This window comes from Nothoprocta perdicaria, unplaced genomic scaffold, assembly GCF_003342845.1.
Source record: "Nothoprocta perdicaria isolate Ctin4 unplaced genomic scaffold, notPer1 scaffold_117, whole genome shotgun sequence".
NCBI lineage: Eukaryota > Metazoa > Chordata > Aves > Tinamiformes > Tinamidae > Nothoprocta > Nothoprocta perdicaria.
In genome coordinates, this window is record NW_020454283.1 from 399,559 (window position 1) to 421,246 (window position 21,688).

Consider the following 21,688-nt stretch of genomic DNA (forward strand, 5'->3'; position numbering starts at 1 on the left):
GGCCCGCCCGGCCGCATGCGCGGGGGCAGCGCCGGGGCCGGCGGGAAGGGGCGCGCGGGAGCTCGGCGGGCGGCGCCGCTGCCGCCCTGTCCTTCCTGCCGCGCGGAGCAGCTGCCGCCTCAGGGCTGCCCGCGAGCCAGCCACGGCGCCCGGCCGCGGGGGAGGGCTCCCCAGGAACGCTCTTCCTGCCCCCCTCAGTGAAGTTAAGCAGCTAGGGCTGCTGAACGGGAAGGAGTTTCATCCCTCCACTAAAAAGCCGCGGTTTCGGTCAGCACGTTTTGAGAGGGCCTAGTCCTGGTTATTAAGGGGGTAGAGTTGCCCTGTGCGTTTGGTTCACAGCCTTATTGCCTAGGTTTGCCCGAACTGACTCTAGCCTGGCTCTCGCTATCAGCTTCTCAGGAAACCCAAGAAAAGTCACTTTTCCCCACCCCCCTTCTTTCAGTGCAAAAGAAATTCAAATTTTCAAATCAGACTTGATTTTTTTTCAGCTTTTGAGCCCTCTCTGAAGCCCTCAGTGCCCCTCAGCCCTAGCAGAAGTTTCAAATTTGCCGTATACCCTTAGCACTCCGCAAATAGTCCCTGCTGCCCCAGTGCTGCCCCGCCATCGCGCCCCTCGCAGCACAGCTCGCTGGGGCTCTGCGGGCAGCCAAACCTTTCCTGCAGTAATTTGGAAACCAGCTGTGGTGGCAAAAGGCCCCTGGAGCCCCTGTGCTCCACAGGCATCCGCAGGCGCTCGACCCGCCTGCTGCTTTTGTCTCGGTGCTGGGAATAGCCTTGGGAATGGCAGGTGGGAGCCCGGCAGCAAGGGACGTTTCCTGGCGCCGCCGCTGAGTGCGGCCCAAGAGCCGCTTGTTTGGATGAGCGCGCGGCGCTGCTGCCGCGTCCGTGCCGCAGCTTCCTGCTCGCGCCGCTGCCGCCCCTCACCTATTGAACCAAAACACATCAACAGCAGAGCAGAGCACTGGGGAAAATATTTTTCCTGTTTTCTGTGGTCGTGGTCCAAGGAAAACGCCAGCTAACGGACGTGGCATAGCACAGCTAGCGTGCGTTATGAGCCGTTTGTTTTAGCTTGCAGTTAGAAGCAGGTAGGCTGTGTGGTTGGAGGATTTGCATCGGTGGAGTTAGTTATTGCAAATGTCTTCATGTACAGGAGCCTTGCCCTTACAAAGCACAGCAGTGCCGAGCATGTGACATCCCCCTTCTTGTTTGATCGCTACCTGTGGGAACAGTTAAGCGTTTGCATCGTGTACACAGAGAATGCAAACAGGAGCTTCGCGCTGTTGTGTTTGGCAGGGGCCCCTGCAACCACCACCGCGTGCAGCTTCCCTCGTCTTTCTGGCCCAGCCGCGCTGAGCCTGGGAAGAAGTTCTGCCCTTGATTCTCAGGGGTATCCAGGCAGTTCCTGGAGTTAATTCACAATGAGGACACGGCAGACACTTCCAGAGGAATGTACTTATTTGCTGCCCTGTCCTGGAGCTGGGATTCCAAATTCCAAGGTTTTTGTTTGTTTGTTTGTTTTTCCCTATGCAGATATACAGTAACTCCCAGCACAGGAGACTGTCATAATTTGAAGGACAACAGCACAGATGGGGAGTTGTGCTAAAGAGTTAACTTCATGTCCTTAAACTGCAAGTGTCATTGTGTGACAGATCCCAAATACTGAATACAAACACGAGTATTTACACAGGAGATTAGAAGTCAATTCCTCCAAAGGCAAAGCAATCGGTGGTTTGAGTAAACTGTAGCAACTATTCCTGCAAGATTTGAATAATGTGAGTGACAGCTTCAGATGGATCTTTTCAAAAGTAGTTTTGCCTGAATTTTTTTTTTTCCTCTTCTGCAGAAGGGGCGGACAGTCTGGGTTGGGGCATTTTGCAATTTCTGAACCATGCTCACTGAAGCAGGAGCTCAGGTATAAGACCAATGGACATTTTAAAATGGTTTCTTTGTGCTGTCTGCTTGGTGTTTTTTAAAGTACATTTACTGAAGATTTATGTACAATCTATTTTTTTTGTCTACTTAAAATATGTCGAATGGATGTACAGGGCAAAATCTAATGTATATGGGTTTCAATTATTTTAAATCATTTGCAATATAAATGACTTACTGTGACATCAGAACTTTGATCTCTGGCTGCGCACCATAAATCGGGGCCCACCCAAATTCCCAGTCTCATCTGTATTTCTGCATTCCTTCCCGCAGTTATCTGTATCCCAGTTCTGTGCTTCTTTATGTAAATGGCTTTCAACAAAGAAATTGTTAAACACATGATTTGCCTTAATACTGGTAATTTTGAAAGAGGAATGAGAGACCTCTACATGAGAAATAGCTGACAGCCGGAGAAGGGAGAGAACCAGTGCGAGTGGAACAATGTCATTCCCTGTGGGTGGTAAAGTTGTGATCAACCAGATGTGACCAAGTGGACTTTCGGTGTCGTCAAACCTGCAGAGGTGATGGAGATCTGCGTTTCCCCTTCTGAATTTTCTTAGCTCGTTTTCATGTCCTTATGTTTATAATGCAGTTAATCCAGCCCTGCCTGGTAAATGTTAGGTGCAGCCGTTTGCAAAAACGAGCCTGCCAGGGCTCGTGCTCAAAGTCCACAGGGAAAACTTGTGACACCCGACACCCAGATCAGCACTTCCATGACAAACCTTCCCTAACAACTATAAAAGTCTTGAAACACTCAGGCCTTGTGAATGACCTTGTGGGAAATTGTGCTCGTTATTATGTTTGGTGCCGGTGTCAGATCAGTTAATGGGCTACAGAGCTGTTTATCCTTCAGGAACTCGTATTTGATGCCTTCGGAGCTCCATTGGTACAGAGAACTGCTACCCAACAGCTCTGCAGTAGCCTGCACTACAAGGTTGAAACACCTGAGCTCAGCCCAGTTTCTCAGTGAATGTCTTCAAAACCCACTAGACTATCGAGGTGCTAATTTCTACTCACACGAGTGGAAGATAGGTAAGCTTGAACCACACGTGGTATTAAACAAGCCTCTGCTACCCACATCTCATATCTTTCTTGAGGGGACTTCCCCCCACACCTGTATCAATTGATTTCACTGTTCTTACCCACGATCAGTTTTAATAACACATCCCAAATTTGACCTTGGTAAAGATCTGTAGCAATTTCCTCAGCAAATATCCTAAACATCAGCAACATCCTGAAGGGAATCCTTGTGAGATCCAGCCTCACTATCTACAGCTGTGAATGCGCCAGACCAAAGGCTAAGCCAGCCTGAAGCACTGACAAGGATCTTGATCCTGAAATCGGAGCAGGATGAGATGATAGGGGGACAGCAGGGTGAAATGACAGGGTGATAGCAGGGTGAGTTGGTAGGGTGATAGCAGGGTGAGATGACAGGGTTATAGCAGGGTGTTAGGCCTGCGTGCACTGGACTTTGTTCTTGCTTCCAGTGGCTCTACACCCAGGAAATCCAATTGAGAAAAACCTTAGCGTAGCACTGATTTATGTGCAAAACTATAGAGGAGAGCAGAAGCTTTTAGTATCTTGGGAAGTGGTTAGGAATTAAGGCCAAAGAAAGGACAGTCATGTCAATTACATCCTAAAAAAAGAAAACTTAAGTGAAAGTCCTGGCTGCTGAAGTGTTTTGGGGCTGGCAGTTGTTCACGGTTTTCTTGGCAGCTACAGCCTGCAGAAAGCTAATGGGCCCATTTAGATCCCCTCCCTCACACAATGGCATTGAGAGAGTTTTGCAGTTGTAAGGGATATTTTAGCTTTCTTTCCCCCCTGAAATCAAATTAGGGAATGCATTTGATATTAAATAAGCTTGATGATCTCTTGTCAAGGATCTCCGCTGCATGCAGCACTTCGGGTTGGGCCAAGGGGAGACAATGCCATGCGAAGAGCAAGGCTGACACCTGGAGGGGACCGCCGAGATGGAGCCAGGCACCAGGCAGGGACTCTGCAACACACAGTGTGCCTTAGGAAAGCTTAAAGCACTGGAAAGATCCCAGGTTTGGGGGTCTTTCCCCCGCCCATGAGTGGAGCCAGTTGCTTTAAATATTCTTCACTTCCCTTTTCTAGTAATAACGAAAAAATGCAGATTTCCATTCCTAAAAAGAGACATGGGAAATGGAAAAGAGTAAAGAAGCACATTTGGTAATCTGGTTCTTCGCTTCTTTTCTGAGGAATATTTAAATCCTAAATTTACCTCACTATTAGTTGCTGCTAGTAATCCGAGGTTAGTTTTCCATCTGTTTAGTCTAGAGTATTTAAATTGCTGCATGTCAGACTACTCCTTTACTATTTGTGCAGCTCTGCCCTGAGAGTTCCTGGAGTACGAAGATGCAGCACAATTCCTCGTGTTAAAGCTGCTGCTGCCAGGCTTGGCTTTAGGCAGAGCTTGTTCTTTTCCTGCCTGGCTCTGCCAGCACCCACGGTGAGGTTTTCCTGAAGTTGATCCTAATGAAGGAAGGCAAGGCAGCTTCGGGGACAGTCTCCATGAGACTTGCTTCCCAGCCTGGCAATCACCCACCCTCAGCACTTACTCAGGCCTTTTCAGTAATCTCTCTTCTCTGCCAGGAATTGTCTCAGTATTTGTAAATGTTGTTTTTGCTTGATCTAATTTTAGAATATATTAATAACTGAGTTATTTACTGGACTGGCATTACAATACACTTAATATCTCAGTGACCCAAAGATTATGCATCCATTACATCTCCTTGTCATTGCTGCTGTGGGTCCAATCTCCATAAGGTCTGCTCAGCAATAAGTTGTTGTCTATGGAAACAGAAAAGAAAAAATTACCTGCAGTTCTACAACAAAATTCCCTAAGCCTCCACGTCTTTACTGGCATTCCTCAGCTCCAGTTAACTGAATACCTTTACCTTTTAGCCTTCAAACCGACTTTTATCTTTTTTAGCCTTCAATTGTCACCTATACACATACATACATACATACATACACACACACACACACATATATATGTATATCACCAGCCTGATGAGCACACTAAACTACTCCATACATTCCCCAGCTTTATGCTTAAGCCACAAAAATAACTGCTTCAGGCTCTGGGGAGTGGAACAGAGAGCTGACAAGTCCAAGTCCATCTCTGGGGCTGCTGCTTCTCCAGCGTTTCTCATCACCTGTGATATGACGCTGAAAATGCAGTAACATGTTTCCTCCTCCTCCAGCCCAACAATACTGTGAGCATTAGATCATCAGTTATGCTGAATTATACTGGGTCACCTCTGGTTATTCACCAATGTAGACAAATACTAATTCCAGATCAAGGGTGAACCCTAGCCACTAAACTTGTTTCACTCTTGACTCATTCCAGACTTAAAATGTCAGCAAGAGCCAGGTCTTATTCATTCAATTTGTCATCTTCCTAAACCCCATTATCCAACCCAGACAGATTTTCTACTTTGAAAGGAGGTGTAGATAGTTTCCATGCGAATCGTAAGTAGATCCAGGTGCCATCACTTGGTTCCAGAGAGAGCTGTAATCATGAGATAAATGTACCAGTCAAATAATAGCTTGCTGAATTCCATAAAATTCTTAATTTCCAGTTTGCAAGCTTGAGGAGAGTATGCCAGGAAACAACAATAAATCTACCTTGACAACAGAAAAAAAAGATCTGCAAAAGGAGTAACCTGTCAGGGTGATGTGACTTAATTTCTCATATAAAGATCTTTTTTTATGGGTGAAATAAAAATGCCAGCTAAATCAAATAGCAGGAAGTGTCACACTTCATTGACTCTCAGTAGGAACAAAATGTAAATAAAAAGGAAGCGAGGTAAGTGACATGTGTCGAGATCTAGCAAGAGAAGGAACACACTGAGAACCTGTGCACGGGCACCTGGGTATGACCAGGTGTGTGTTTCCGCAGCAGCCTTCATCTGCTCTGCACGTTCTTATTCACTTAGGCAAAACAGAGGTTTCGAGCAAGAGTCTAACGATTTGGTGGGATTCACACATTGGACATGAGGGGGCAGTCTTATCTGCAGTTTACTGATGGCAAAACTCACTTTCCTGCGTAATACAGAGGCAGGGTCATCCCAGCCAGTTTGTTTCGGCCTTCCAAACTGCAATGCCAAGGCGTGGAGCTCTGCCCCTTTCCAAAGGAGAAAGCCACCCGAGCTGCTCGGATCTCCTTGGTCACCGGGTGAACTCTGTTCCTTTAAATAAGCCCCGAGCCCTCAATCCAAATGGGGAATGAAGCCCAGGCGACCAACAGTTATGAAACCTCATTTTTTTTGAGCTTGTAGGCTTAGGGGCCGCTGCTCCACTCTGAGGTTAATAATTGGTTTTAATATTCATTTAGGGGGCCGTAAAAAAAGAATGAAAATTTCCTAATTTGAAAATGGACTTGATTGGCAGCTTTATTATCTCTGTAAGGTGCGTGGCATTCCACACAATCAAGTCGTTTTTAAAATAATCTCACTGCTTAAGTCGTACACACTGCTAATTGCATTTTAATAAGTCTCTTTAAAATCTTTCCATATTTTTTAATATCCTAATATTAGATAAGTGATTGCTGGGGACACTGGAGGGCACTGAAGTTTATAGAAAGAGGAACACCATAATGAAGCTTTATTGGGATGGCACCACCAAACAATTGCTGTGATAGCAACACTCCCCAGCTTGGAAAAATGCCAGACATTCCCCCTGGAACTGACTCAGACACTAGCCTCTCTGGCTCAGGACTGACGCAGAAAATGGATGCTTTCTGCCTTATAAAATGGCCTCTTTCCGGCTTGGACCCGATTGAGGAACTGTCCACTTCTGATTCAGAAAGGGCTCTGGACCTGGCCTTTCTCCATGGGACAAAGGACTTCACAACTCACCTTTTTGGGTTTGGTTTTAGCTTTAAACTATGAAAGTCCTGGGTTTTTTTCAGTTCTGTCAGGACTAGACAGAATAAAGAGGGGGGAAAGGTTTCTTTTTACCAGCTCTATCCAATACCAGAGGTTGTGAAAGGCTTCAAAGGTAATAAGAAAAATCACTAATCTCAAATGAGATAGTGGATGAATTTTCTACCTCCAGGACCAGATCCATTTGAGATTTTTTATTGAAAAAAAAGAATGTTATAGTGCAGAATCACTGGGTGTCTATGCTTTATGCAGGGATGTGTCTACTGGTCTACCGAAGGGAGATGAAGCAGTAGCCAAGATGCTCATACAATCCAAATTATTGCTCAAAAAAAAAAAAAAAAAAAAAAAAGGAAAAAAATCTGTAGAGACACTGGGACTGAACTGGCAAAGCTCAATTTCAACACCATAGACTACAGCAAATTTCAAACTCTGATTCAAATTGAACCTTTTCCGTGCATCTGCAAGGGTAACTGTTCCATCAGTTCCAGAACAGCGGTGCTAACGGTGCTCCACAACATTTCTCATGCAGAATGTAACCCTTTCTGTCTGAAGTCCACCTTTGGTTTCAGTGCCTGCTCTCCATGTACGCGCATTGTGTTTCTCTGAGTTCTGAATCATGGACACTAACAATGTAACTTTTTTTGTTGTTTTCTTTTTGTTTGTTTGTTTTTGGTTTTGCCAAAACGGAAAGAAAATCCCAGATGTGTCCTTACAGTGCATTCTGCCACGCATAACTCCAGTTACTGGAACCTCAGGTTAGACCCAAGTTATTTTGAGAATAAGAGTAACTTTAAGGTACTGCCTTCCCTTATTTATTTTTCTCGCAAATCTCTTCTGACATCATACTGCAATAAATTAATGTCAGGTTTGATTAAAAAAAAAAGTTCCTTAGTAGCAAACGAAATCTGAAAAAAAAAATCTCAAAGATTCAAACCTAGGAAACAAATACTGAGAATCTCTAGTTGCAAATACATAATTTTAAATCTCATGTTTAAGCAAAACTAGTTATTTTTAGAACTTAACTGTGAATTTTAATACTTGAAATAGGCAATGCTGATACAGACCTCTTCCATTAGCTTGTTTGAAAATGAGCCACTTTCTGACTAAGGATCTGCTTGTCTATCCACCTGTGTTTCTTCTGTAGATCAGAGAAGCTCTGGACTTGGTTCATAATTTTAGGTCTGATCTTATTCCCACTGAAATCCAAAGTTTTACCTAAAGTACCATTTGAAAGCAGAACCAAGTCCTGTTGTGCCATGTAATAGGAATACTTTGTCCATTAATAACCAAATCTATTTGCAGTTGTACATCCTCTTTTTCTCTTTAAGGTGTAGGAGATACTGCTGTAAATACACCAAACTCCTTGAAATTCGCAATGAGATACAAAAGAGCTGTCAGTTTTGCAGAAAACCCCTTATGACTTCCTTTTTTTTTTCTTTTTTTTTTAAACAAGAGCAGAAGGTCTTGTTTCATACTGACAGGCTGGGAGGCACATGTTCAGCAAACTGCTGCACAGGAAGTAAATGTCCAGGTCATATTTATCCCTTTTCATGTGGTTCTTTTAATCCACCAGATTGGGTTTCAGAAGAGTTTTACAGTTTCAGTTTTACAAAGCAAACCTTCCTTTAATGTTGGCATTTTAAAGAAAAAAGCTTCAGTCAAAACATGTGTGTTTTACATCAGCCAGATGTGACGTTTTGGAGAACAGGCCACAATGTGGCAGCCAGCTCTACCGCCAGCGCTGCCGGCGCAGCCCGAGTGGCCGGACACGCGCTGGGAGCTGCTGCTCCGCGCTCTCCTGCGAGACAAAGCCAAAGGAGGTTGAAAGATGGAGCCTGGCCAGGGTTGCTGTGACTCTGCCCATACAGCCACAGCTAAGGAAGCAGCTCTATGGTGCTCAGAGCTACTGGAAAGCTGCCTTTACTCTGAAGAGTTCCAGGTAAAAGAAGTAAGGAAAGATACATGTAAGTGGAGAGGTGATGATCTACCTGGTATCACCCTGGCAGCTCCAGAAACAAACCCCAGCATTCTGTACCTTATTTCTAGATAATATTATCAGTTGATATTGCTTCTAGGGCCCTATTTCTACTGCTTTCCACTGAAAAACACACAAGTTCATTCAGAAACCTACTGCCTTACTGGAGGACATACCCCCAGACCCACTTTAGCCCTGTTATCTCCCTCATATAAAAATAGGACCTGTTTTCATCTTTCTCCCCTAAATAAGAGACAGCTGGGGCAGGGTGGAAGTTTCTCTGCCTTTAAAAGCCTTTCCTGGGTGGCTTTGTGCTAAAAAAAAGAATATTCCAGTAGCTCTTGCCTTATGGGCAGGCTGTGCTGCTGGTTGCCCTGGTGGGCAGCAGTGCACCCTGAGGCGCCGCCATTTCTTGCTGTTGGTTCCCCCCTTATCTTGTCCAGTTCACCTGGACATTGCAGTGCAGAGGCCTTGCTGACCTGGGCTTGTCCTGCTGGATCGCAGGCACTCTCTTCACTTGTCCCTGCGGCAGTGGTCAGCCTTGTCAGAGCAATGCCAGGCCTGAGATAGGATCTTGGTGTGTGGGGAAGGAGCTGTTTTCTTCGTCTCCCTCGCAGCCCCGGCTGCCATTTTGTGGCTGCTGAGGCGCCCTGCACACCCTTCCTTGGAGTAGTCTGCAGCTGGACTAGGCTGCGAGGCAGTGGCTGGGGCAGAACTGAGACAGCGCAGCCTTTAAAGCTTTCCCTGTCCGTTGTGTGGCCTTCAGCACACAGGCAGCCCCAAGCCTCCTTCCTTGGGGGTCTTCATTCACCTCAGGCACTGAACTGCTTCTCTGAGGCAGTGCCCTCCTGCCACACAGAGCACAGCCCCACGCTGCTTGAGGAACCCACCGGAGAAACGTCTTCACAGACCTGCCCTGGGGATTCACACCAGGCCTGGGACGTGTGAGGTGGATGCTGGAGCGAGGGCTGCAAGTGTATGGCGGCCATTGGGGTGAAGCAGCCCTGCCCCACAGCAACTGGTGAGTGTAGGTGCTGATATGGATAAGTTTTCAGCTAAATTGCCCTCTTTCCTAACTGCATCTAGGTAACAATTTGTCATCGCTAAAGTGTATGGTGTAACTGGGTGTTTTTTTAACAAATTTTTGGAGGGAGTAATTTAATGTATTGGAGGCTCTGAGATTGGACTTGGGCTGGAGTGTGTCCCCTCTTTGGGGTGAATTTTGAAGCTAGTCTATGTTATATGTTGTCCGGTAAAAACTGTGTTTTCACACAATGCCCAAGAGGAGCCTGTAGGACTCTCCTATCCCTTTATGTTGAGTTGAACAGAATATTTGGGGATATCAGCATTGGGATAATTTGGATAAAAGGTTCAGCTGGAACAACCAATTACCTCCTCCTGGGAATGAGTTTCCCCTTTCATTAAATGAAATAAAATGAAAAGGAGTCATCAGTAGATATGCAGATTGACTGCATTAGTATGAACTCTTTGAACCTGCAATGTCAAGGCTAGATTAAGTAATTTTAGATTGAAGTGTCATTTTTAGTTGTTCGAAAAGTTTTAGAAGAAACTTGTTTGGTGGGATCCCATCTTGCTGTCGGAATTGACTGGCTCTGTGTGAGCACGCGGCAATTTCCCGCTCAGTCCATGTGCTCCCATCTCTCTAAGTGTGTTGGCAGTTTGGCTAATGCAAAGAAGTAAATATAAGCATGGCCCGTTTCAATATACGAGTAAGGTGGCTGGCTGGCTACTTATTCTTCTTGTCTGTTCATCTTATCAGTTCTCCACGTTTTCTCTGCTTTTTCTTGTGATGTTGTTGCTGCCAGGTTCTAACTTTTTAATATCCTGTCACAAGGCAGACTTGAGCTGTTAAAAGGGGCACGGTTTTGTGAAGCCATCTTTAGAAGTGTCGTTTAGCAGCAGTTCCTTTTATAACCAGTTGTATCTATAACTACTTACCCTCTCTAGGTAAGTAGTTGGTCCTGAAATGAAGAACAGCAAGCTAAATTAATTCCTGTTAGAGACAGAGTATTCACTGTGGATGGCTTTGAATGAGTATCTGACCAAGCTCTTGGCCAAAAGTGGCCCTATCAGATGCATGGAAAAACAAACATTTCATGATAGAGTGCACAGCAAACATTAACTCCTTTCTCAGACCACTTCTTATGTAGTAGGAAGAAAGCCACAGTGTGACTGACCAACATATGAAGGAGAGTGGTTTTCTTTCGTGCTTCCAGATTGCAAACTTGCTCAACCGGGAGGAAAATCTAATGGCTGTATCAGGAATTTAGGAAATGGAGGATTAGTCCCTGGCTCTGCCACAGATTCCCTATGTGACTGGATCCATTTCACTCAATTTGCCGTTTGCCTCGTTTTCCCATGCAACAGTCCTGCAAAGTAGAGAAGCAATAAGAATAAAATCCATCAGTAGCTGTGAGGCACTCGGCTGCTGTGGTCAGATAAGTACCACAGTGAAGGAAACTCCTCTAAATATCTATTAAGGACAGCACTTCACAGTGCTATTGCCCCTTCCATCCAAGGTGCATGAGGCATTCCATCAATGCTACTCATATTCCTTCAATACCCCTGAGAAGCAACGCATTATAAATCCCATTTTACAGATGGGCGAACTGACTTTTCCCCAGATCCCAGAGTGGTTCAGTGACAGAGCTGGGAATTGAACCATTAGACGTTTCCCTCTGCATGACAGCTCTGTACAATCCCGGGACTCATTTATTTCCCCTATTAAAAAAGAAGTAAACAAGTATTTTCTTTGAGACCCACTGAGGATGAGGGATTGGGGAAAAAAATGGAAGTAAAATTAAAAATAAAATGACACAAGTCCCCCTTGGCCCCGAGTTGTCCAGTCTCCTTTACGTTCACACTTCTCTTTGTTATGTTTCCTTGAAGTTGAACCTCCCTAGAGAAAGAAACCTCAGAGTTTCTGGTGCTGGGGAAGAAATGCTTCAAGAAAAAGAAAAATAATCGCAGCTGCAATGTTAAAAATAAGAAGCTAATCAAAGGCAGCCCATGTGGGCGCCACTTTCATCTCTCATCTTCAAAGAGGTGCAAACAAACATTGTCGGCGTGCCAAGCAGCAGCATCGGCGGCTGACGATCCCATTACTCCTCCAGCGTCCACCCGCCCCTTCCATGCTGCTGAGCCTCTGGGCATGGGACTCCAGGATCACTGCCAAGGTGGGAACCTCTCGTCACCAGAGGGGAAGCCACATATGGAATTCCTCTGTGGATCCAAATTATTTCATAACAAACACGCTTGCACCCTATAGATCACTCCTTGAATTATTGCCTTTAGACCCTTTCTAGTAATGACAACATCATCTCTCATTCCTTGAAATGCTGAAAAGCCTCTAGATAAGTTTTGTTCTGTTGTTTTTCCCCCTCCTGCCAAAGTTCTGATTATTTTTAAAAATATCTAAGCCCTGATGAAATACAGATGTAGGTAGTGCAAAGCAGAGTGTGGATTAGTTGTTAAAGCAGTGGCTCTTGGGGAATCTGCATTACTGGTTCTTCTCCCAACACTGCTGAGAAATAGCCTCAAGTCAGTGAACACAGCTAATGGCTTTGTGCCTCAGTTTACCCTTTGATTGCCTGGTTGTAGCTACGCGCTCGAGTGCAGTGCCAGTATGGTACCTGAACCAGCAGCAGCGTGGTGCTCTCTCTGGGCTAATGTAACTTCCCAGCAGGGTCACCTTAAGTGGGACGTTGTGCTAACACTTTATGTTGATCCTTGCAGAATTCGATCATTTGAAGCAAACTGGGGTCTGTATGTATTGCATTGTGCAAAGCAGTTTGTGTATCTCTTTGGAGTCTGAGGTATGGTAAGCTACAGGAGCTAAACTCCTTAAGTGCTCAGGGTTTGAGTGAATAAATGAGGGAAAATTGTTCTGTTTGTTCTGTCCTGCTTTATTCAGGGCATTGGTGGAATGTTGCTCGCCTGTGCTGATCTCCCACAGAGAGATGCAATGCAGTTTCATGGTAATACACTGGATGTAAGAGACTTGTTTTACTCTTGAACTCTGCGAGTGGCCTTGTGAGTACTCCAGAGCTACCTCCCCAGCTGTAAAATCCTAATGTTCTGGATAAATGACTTTGAAAGATGTAGATTGAAAGAATTAGGTATTGTTATTTAAAGCTAAACTGCATTTTGATGCTAGCCAGAATCTTGGCAGAGAAGGTGCTTTCATGATCTTGTACCTGTCTGGGGTTTTTTTGCTCTGTTAACCTCATGGGCAGAATTACAGTAGCTGCACGAGCAGCTCGCTGGTGCAGTCTTCCACCCACAGAAGCTTCATGGGGCCTGTGCTGTGTTCACAAGGAAAGCTTTGGGGATGGAAGGGAGGGAGTAGAATTGGATCCAGTTCATCATAATGAGGAAGGCCTGTTCCAGCCAGGGAAGGATTCAATTAGGAGGCCGAAGGAGTATGAATGATACAGGGAGGGCACCAGGACATCTGGGGCTGCCACTGCTAGTAGGAATAAAGGTGCTTTGCATAAGAACAGGATGCAATCATAAGGGAAGAGAAATCTGCTCCAAAGTAGCACTGATTCTCCCTCCCCTCTGCCGTGCACAACAAGGTACAGATTAGACCATTACACCCAGGGGAAGCCACAGAGTCGCACTCTCTTTTTCATGGACAGTAGCAGGAAATCAGTGGATTGGAACCAAATGGAAGACTTGACTCAAAACAGATGTGACCCCAGGGAGATCAGAAATGCAGAAATGTTTGTGCTCTGACATATCCGCCAGTGTTGAGGGTGGGGGAAGGCAGAGGGTGGCAGCAGCAGATTAGATGCTGCTGGATTATATCATGCTGGTAGCAGGCTGACTGGGTGTCAGAGCTGGGTTGCAATGGAGAAGGATGGCTCTTCTACTGCTGCTCAGCCAGAGGAATGTCTTCCAAATTCGAACTGCCTCATCACCTGCTTCAGCAGCAGGACTCCCTCGGTACAGTTGTTCTCCTCGAGTTAACTGTATTTGTAGGCTATGACCTGTCCTATGGATCACTGCTGACCACACGTGCCCTCTATTACCACTCAGCCTGCTTCAGTAATTTGAGTCCCAGGCTGGATGGGGAAAGCTGAAGTATAAAGCTCTATTGACATCTGCTGTGAAGTCCAAGTTAAGTCCCAACACCAATGGCTTATTTCTACTCAGTGAGGCTGGATTTGAGGTTAGCACTTCTGTACCTAAATCTGAGAGTCCCCTTAGTAATTTATTTTCAAACCTTGGGACACAGTGATGGAAGTAATGTTGAATTGCACGGATATTTTGCTGAAGGTTCCAGCTGTAGGGACCTCTGGTTAAGTGGGATCGTTTTCTTGTTTTTGCAAAAGGCAGCTTTTGACATCAGTCCCCAAAGGATGGCTGAAACTAGGAAGAAATCACTGTAAAGGCCTTGAAGTCAAGTCAGTACATAATAATCCAATGTACCCATTCATTTTCAGATCTCATGGTTATAAAAGGCTCATGTGTGAGGTTTTCTTTTGCTTATTTGATTTTGGCAGTAATGAAATGAAATGACAGGAAATCAGTTTCTCCCCTGGCGCTTTCACTCATTTCTTCCAGCCTCTCTGTCTAAGCAGGGATTCCAGAGTTAACCTTAGTTAGCATCACATTTTTTCAGAGACCTTTAAGACAGTGTTTGTTATGTCCTTGGTTTTGTGCAGGGCCACAGGACGTTTGTGTCAAAGGCAAAACTCCCTTTTCCAGGTCTGTGCTTCCCTGCTGTTGCCTCAATTAGATCTGCTAGCATATTATCCCAGGTTAGGAATATCTTGCCTGAAATCGGTGAGTTATTTGTGAAATAGTCTCGAAGGGAACTTCTGAGCCCTGGAGCCTTCTCTTGGCCTGGTGCTAGCACAGGCTGTGAGTCCTCAGAGACCTGGCTACCCTTACCATGAAAATACTACTGTCAGATTTTATCTGCTAAGGGTTATGAAAATGTTTCTGTGGGTAAAGCTGGTATTTTCTACAATTCTTATGTATTTGACAGGAGAGTTATGCTTAGTCTAAATAATATTTCTGTTCTCTTTGCCCACCACTTGGGGATTTTCTGTGTTTTTACAGGTAACTGAATTTAGGAGGGAAAGAATTAGGCAGCCTGGCATTGAGCAAACTGGGAGGAAGCTTGTGCTTGTGTTGAGATCGTCTCTGGCACCGGCATGAACCAAGGCATGGTCCAGGAGGAGCCTGAGATGCAAAGAATATGGACCTAATGATGCAACAGGAGCATGTTGCTGGAAACCCTGTCAGCACTCTCATGCTTTACAACTGTATTTGACCTCCCAGGGATGGAGGGTGAGTTTCTGGTTTAGATTAAACCAGATGAGATGTGGTGTTGACAGACCCCAGCAAGGTTTGCAGTGGGGTTTTGTTAACTGGCCACTCCTGGCAGTTAGAGCCATGCCCAGGAGTCTCTTGCCAACCGGGTCCATTATAAAGCAGGCTAAGGGTGCAGCTTCTCAAATGATGCAATAGAACCTCCTTTTCCTCTTTCCCCCGGCACTTTAGTTGTTGTAGCTCACAGAACCAAGAGAGCTGCCACAGAACAAGCTGGATTTCATTTCGGTTGTGGTGTTGTCTGCATAGTGTTTAGCACAGAACTTTTATTCTGTGGTGTGAAGGAAAGGGCAGAAAGTTCCCAGTTTGGTGTCTTAAACTAAAGCGTAATGACAGTTTATGGGCATGAAAGTTAAAGAAAATCTCTTTGCAATAGGAAAGACTCCTGAAGTTAGGAGGCTGGATGATCTTCTGCAGACCTCCTCGGGGTATTCATTACATAGAAAACACAAAAGGGACAGTTGGCTAGTCAGTGAGGCACTTTCCAACCAGCTCAGACAGCCTTTGCTTGGAAATAAACAGAATTGAACATTCTGTGATTTATGGCAGTTTCATTTGGCATTTGCTCTGGTTTGTTTGCACCATTGCTATGGCAGCAAAGGAACTATTTATTCCTCTAGATACCTTGCCACATCCTGGCCTCCCAACAGACAAAGGTGGACCTGACTCAGAGGCAAGGAAAGCTACTTAGTGCTCAGGAACTTGGAGGTGAAATGTCATCTTTTTCCCAGTACTCCTGCCTCTCACATGTTGCTATTTCAGATTGAGAAGGGAAATCTTGCAGGATCACCCATTGCATTTATAGAGCTGCTTTTATTGAGGGGACTTAAGTGCTTAAACTCAACTGTGCACAGTTTGTCATAGAGAACTTGCAGAAGTGTCTAAAGTCAGAGGGTTTGCTCTGAAGAATTTACAATCTAAAAGACAAATTTGAGAACCTAGATAAGAATCGTCATAGATACTTTGAGACTCCAAAAGCTTGAGTGCTAAACTGCAAGGCAGCCTAACACACCTAGAACAGCACGATAGCCTAACATAAACGTGCCTTGCGTGAGGATCATGCTGATGCTGAACTGGCCTCTCCACGCTCAGCTGGCTTTTGAAATACTCTTAGCTGCCTTCCCGAAGCCATGCTGGATTAAGGTTTTCCCACTGATTTTTCACTTTTATGCCCCTGTTCCACTCTTAGTTGTGCCAACATCATTTGTGCTGGTCAGGCCAGTTTGTGAAGTGAACTAAGCTAAAGCAAACTCATTTTGGGGAGAAGGATTACTTCTAATCAGTCTTTTGATATGGCTTATTGTTTGGCTGCACAAGCAGAGTTTTGGCACTATTGAGACAGCAATAGCAGGCATTTGAAGAGCTATATGTGAATGTTGTCATGGCTACAATATATCCAGTAAAACTGCCTTGAGGTCAGCAAAATATTCCAAATGATCATGGACTACTTTAGACAACTCGCTCTGTGTATGTTGGAGAGCAGAATGAGCCATTGGCACAGTGATATGGGGAGCTTTTGTACAAGAATGCAAAGCTACCACAAACCTGTCTTTTAAGAACAGACAACTGAATTACTATGTTCTGATACCACTTATGTAAGTGCCCATATACTTGTGTGACTGTGCAGTGAGTGTAGAAATACATCATCTTGATATGTTCTGGACAGTAAGTTTAGAGATACCTTGCTTTTTTTCCTGTGGGTTGAATAATGACATCATTATCTCAAAAGAGCTAGAGAGATCCTTGGAGGCTGGATGCGTGAGAGCTGACCAGTGTTCGCAGCTGTGGGTGCAACCGAGCTGTTTCCTTCCCTCATCTGTTAACGTTGTAGGTTACCAGGAGCACTGAATTCGGAGCCAGTGGGTGTGCAGTTCTCGGCAGTTGTCTGCAGGCAGCGATTTCAGAACTGAAAGGGTTAACGGAGGGCTTCTCAACTGTCTCCGACAGGCAGCCCTATGCTGGGATAATGGTGTCTAAAACCAAGGCGAGTGGGGATGCTGCTGGAAATGAGCAGAGCGGGTATCCTTGGGGAAGGGTTGACAAGGGGTCAGATAATTCACTCTCCATGTTAGTTCTCTTTGGAGCCAAGGAACAAGTCTGTTAAGATGTTTGCCCAATACTTTGGGGCCAGTAGTTATAATTGCACTTATTCTAATACATATGTGTGCACTTGATGACTCACTGATGCAAATCTGCTTGACTCCCTCCAGAGGGCTTTGCAGAAGAGAGGGTGGCAGAGCAAGACAGGGGAGTCTCTGGGTTTGTGCCCGAGGGGGGATTTCTGCTCCCTTATGTGTCCTTGAAGCTCTGCTGGACTTAGGTTGGGAGCCTGGGTTGTACTTTTGGTTTAGCTGTGGCTGTTCAGGGAGACCTGACCAAAGTTCTTCACTGAGACAATGTAATTGGGACATAAGTGAATTCCAGTCAGTTCGGGAAACACATCCTTTCAGTTCCTGAAAACATGCTATTATTAATTAAAGAGCGCAAATACTAAGGGGGCCGCACGCCTTTCGTTTGCTGGTCTCAGACTTGTGTCTCTCCATTCGTCTCTTCTTGCTAAATTTTTCAGTGTTTTTAACATCAGACTGATGTTACGTATAATTACCAACTTTGCACCAAAATTATATTTGACATGGCTTGTGTGGGAAATTAGAGCATTTCAGAGACTACAAATTCACCTGGGAAGATGAGCCAGGCAAGACAAGGCAGCGCAGAGTGGAAGTAATTTGAATATTACATGTGCCCTCCTGAAAATGCCAAAATCATTTAAATTGCTAGAAAGGATATTTTCCCTAATTAGCTGTGTGTGCTGGAGGGTTCATAACAATGCACTGGATGTGGAAGAATGGACGAGCAGAGCAGAGGCTGCCTGTACACCGCAGGGGGCAGTGACGAACTGGCGGTAGGAAGGAAGAATCCCCCTTTCCTCTCAAAGCATTAAGGTAATTCTTAGCCCTGATGCTGTTGGTGCCCAGACAGGGAGGCATGGTTGTGTGGAGGATATGCCCAGTCCTTACCTGGTCATCTGGTGCTAGCTCCCGAGGACAACCGGGGGTGTCAGCTCTGCGGCTGTGCGCCAGAGCCAGGTTCTTCACTGCCTGCTCTTCCAGGAGGATCTATCTGGTTTAGGTTCATCCTTCAAACTTAGCTCTGTCCCATCCTCGGGCATCGCTGTGCTGCTCTCTGGTTCTTCAGCTTTGCAGGGTCCCGCCAGTGCCGTCTCCTCGTCTCCCCTTGCTTTGCTCGGTGTCTCTCTGGGGCCCTGCTGATAGCCCCAGTTAGAGAAGCCGAGCCCATCTCTCCCTCTTCCCCATCTAAATTCCCCTCCTGACTGTAGGCGTTCTGGGGAGATGCACGCACAGAGAGCAAGGCTGGACACACTTGCAGCTCTCTCTTCCTGCACATTGATTGTTTAAGCGCTAAACCATTCACTGACTCTTGTGACTCTAAATGGTGTGGGGATTTTCGAGGTTTTCCTCCCCACAGCTATGGAAACCGCACTGAGTGCTAGTCCCCCTAATGCGAGGGCTTCCACCTGCGCCTGGGTGAGACTGCTGCCGCTTCCATCTCCTCTCTGCCATCACCGTTCCTGTGGTTTCTGCTTAGTTACATATTCATTTTTATAATGCAATTATCTTGTGGGATAAAGGAGGGGAAGACACCCTAATTAGCTGCTTAAAGCATTTTAAAACTGCTTGTGTCCGTGTCCTCAAAGGAGACAGGACCGCAGTACGGATGCTGTCACAGCCGTGGATGTGCTCAGTGCTGAGCGTTCCAGGCAGCAGGATTGATCCACGGCCGCAGCAGTGATTTCCTGCTTAACTGTCGCAAGGTTGGATTCCCTCCTGCCTCCTTGCACCATCAAGTAACATTTGCACCTTTGCAAAGCGTGTGCAAATCACTACCCTGTTGTTTAAGTGGGGAGCTTGTGCTTGGGAGCATTTCAGAACAGCTTTTTATGGAATGAGCAGTGCAGATTTCAGCCAGGGTAGAATGAGGCTTTGAGTTTGCCCACACCCCTCTAAGGCTGAAGCACTGCAGCCCAGATTGAGATACACAGACAATCTCATTCCCACAGAAACTGGAATTAGGTACCTACATTTTCACTGGGGATCTGACTGCATGTAACAGCAAGGAGGAAAATAAACATTGGCCAAGGATGCCAAAGCCAACACCTCCATTTTGGGAAATTGCCCTGGCATCTGTAGTGCCCATAGAGCGGCTGGGCCCTGTGGTTAAGGCTGCAGCATGGTCCTTGGCTTGCTTCCCCTGGAAAGTAGAGCGGAGTTGATTTGAGACCATCACTCCTGGGTAGTTCATTGATTCCTCCGCTGGCTTTGAGGAGCGCGGGCGGTCGTGATGCCCGCGAGCTCCGAGCACGAAGGCTCCCAGCTGCCGTGTCGGGACCAGGACCCTTCCCAGGGAAGGTCCCTGAGCCTCGCAGGGGTGCTCACGGTGACAGGGTCTGGGGCCGGGCAGCCAGGGCCCGGGGAGGGGGGAAAGGCAGAAGCCTCCCTTTGTTTTAAATGCTGACTCTTTGGTGTCACTTGGGCAATTATTTCCTACTCCCTCCCATACAGGAGAGGAGGGAAGTGGATGAGTAATGCACCCTGCTGAATGACTGCTTTTGCTCAGGGTGAAGTTACACCCTCTGTCCCATTTACTTGCAGAYTGTCTGTGGCCTCGATATTAACTTATCCTCCCTATTTCTTTTCTCTGATGCACTAGGACAGCCAGTGGCCCTCCTTTTCTCCCTGTGCTTTAGACTGTTTCCTGCCTTCATGGTAGCTGCTGGCATCAGCTGAACCTCTAGTAAAAATTCTTTACCCTCCTATTCTTGTGTTGTGTTGCTATCTTTTCTGTTATGAGGCTTAGGCAGCGTATCCACATCAAGGCATCTTGCTAGTTGTCTCCTGCACTTATCTTAAAAGCAACTTGGCTCCTGTCTGTTCCTCACTCTGATTTCATCCAGTTCACGCAGCTCTTCTGGGCTCGCTGGCACATGAGACGTTTCATTTTCCTATCACGCTGCTACCTGTGCCTGAAAGAACCTCTCTCTGTTTTGGATGCAGCAACTTTGCTGCTTGCAGTTTAGGGRTCTGGGCTTCCTCGGCGGGTTTCAGGCCCCAGGGGGGTATGAGGCACCTTGCAGCTGCCTGCAGGCAGGGGAAGCCCTGCAYGCCGGCCTGGACACGCTGCCTGCAGCAGCGCAACAGCCAAAAGCATCAGCGGGAGGTAACGTCCTCTTGCCAGGTGCCACAGCACCTCTCCTGTATAATGCACCATCCTCTCGAGAGTGCGTTGCAAAATAAAATCCACCGCACAAAATGCATGTGGAGGTGGCAACACTCACTGTCCCCTCCCTGCTGTGCCTGTGGCCTCGCCTCTGCCCTGCGAGCAGGTTCTCCCGGTGGGCTGCATCTCCAGCGTGCTGCCGTAGTCTCGTCTCTTGGCACTAGATGGTGCCAAGAACCCTCGTGCAGTTGCAGCGCGCGAGGCCTTCGCTTGCTTTGTACCTCGATGGGAAGCTGCCTCTGGCGCGGCGGGCAGGCTTTTCAGGAACTGTTTTTCGCCTAGTCCCCCAGGGGCTGTTTCCCAGATCTGCCTCTCAGTGACTGTGCGCGCAGGCCCTCGTGGATCTGGCAATCAAGGAAGAGATTTATGAAGTGGAAAGATGTCAGAGCTGGCATGAAGGAAGGGAGGGGAACGTTATCTTCTGGGCTATGAGTTGTAGACAGGATTCTCATAAGCTTTATAAATCATAAGTGATGTTCTTTATTTGTTTGGGTTTTTTTTTTTTCTGTGGGATTTTTTCTCGTTTTTACTTGAAAAAAATATTTTTTTACTGAGAAGAAAGAAACTGCAAGAGCTATCCGGACATATAATGTGCTCTGCTGTGTGCAGCTCTCTGTGCCCTTTAGACCTGACCCAAGTCAGCCACCAACAATACAGTCCTGGCCAGGAATGTGGCTACTTACCTAGTTGCATTAGTTTTCTTGGTTCTGATTCACCATGTGCAGCTCTCCTGAGCAGGGGGTYCTAGTATGCATGTAATCATTTCCAGGTTAGGAAAAGCTATGCTTTTAGACAACTCTGCAATTGGAAAACTCAATATTCTCATGTTTGCATTGAAAGCTAAACACTGCGATCTGCACTAATTCTCATCACCTCCAGAGTCCTCATTAGAAGAGTGTTTGGGGGTGAGGCCATTACACACAGGCTAACTGGAGGTGCTGAGTGGCAGAGGTGGCCGGGTACCCCGCTTCACAGGTTAACCCCCTCCGACTCAAGAGCAAGTTCTCCAGAACTGTAGAGCATTTCAATTCCAAACTGTGGTTGTCTGTAAATTTTGATGCTGACAGCAAACTCTTGTTTTCCAGACCATTTGAAGTCAGCAAATACTGCAAGTTTGGTTTGTTGKTTTTTTTTTTCCCCTGCTTTTTGTTCTGCGGTAAATAGAATTTGCCCCACCTACTAGCACAGAGCAAGTGGGAAAAGTTCTGCCAGA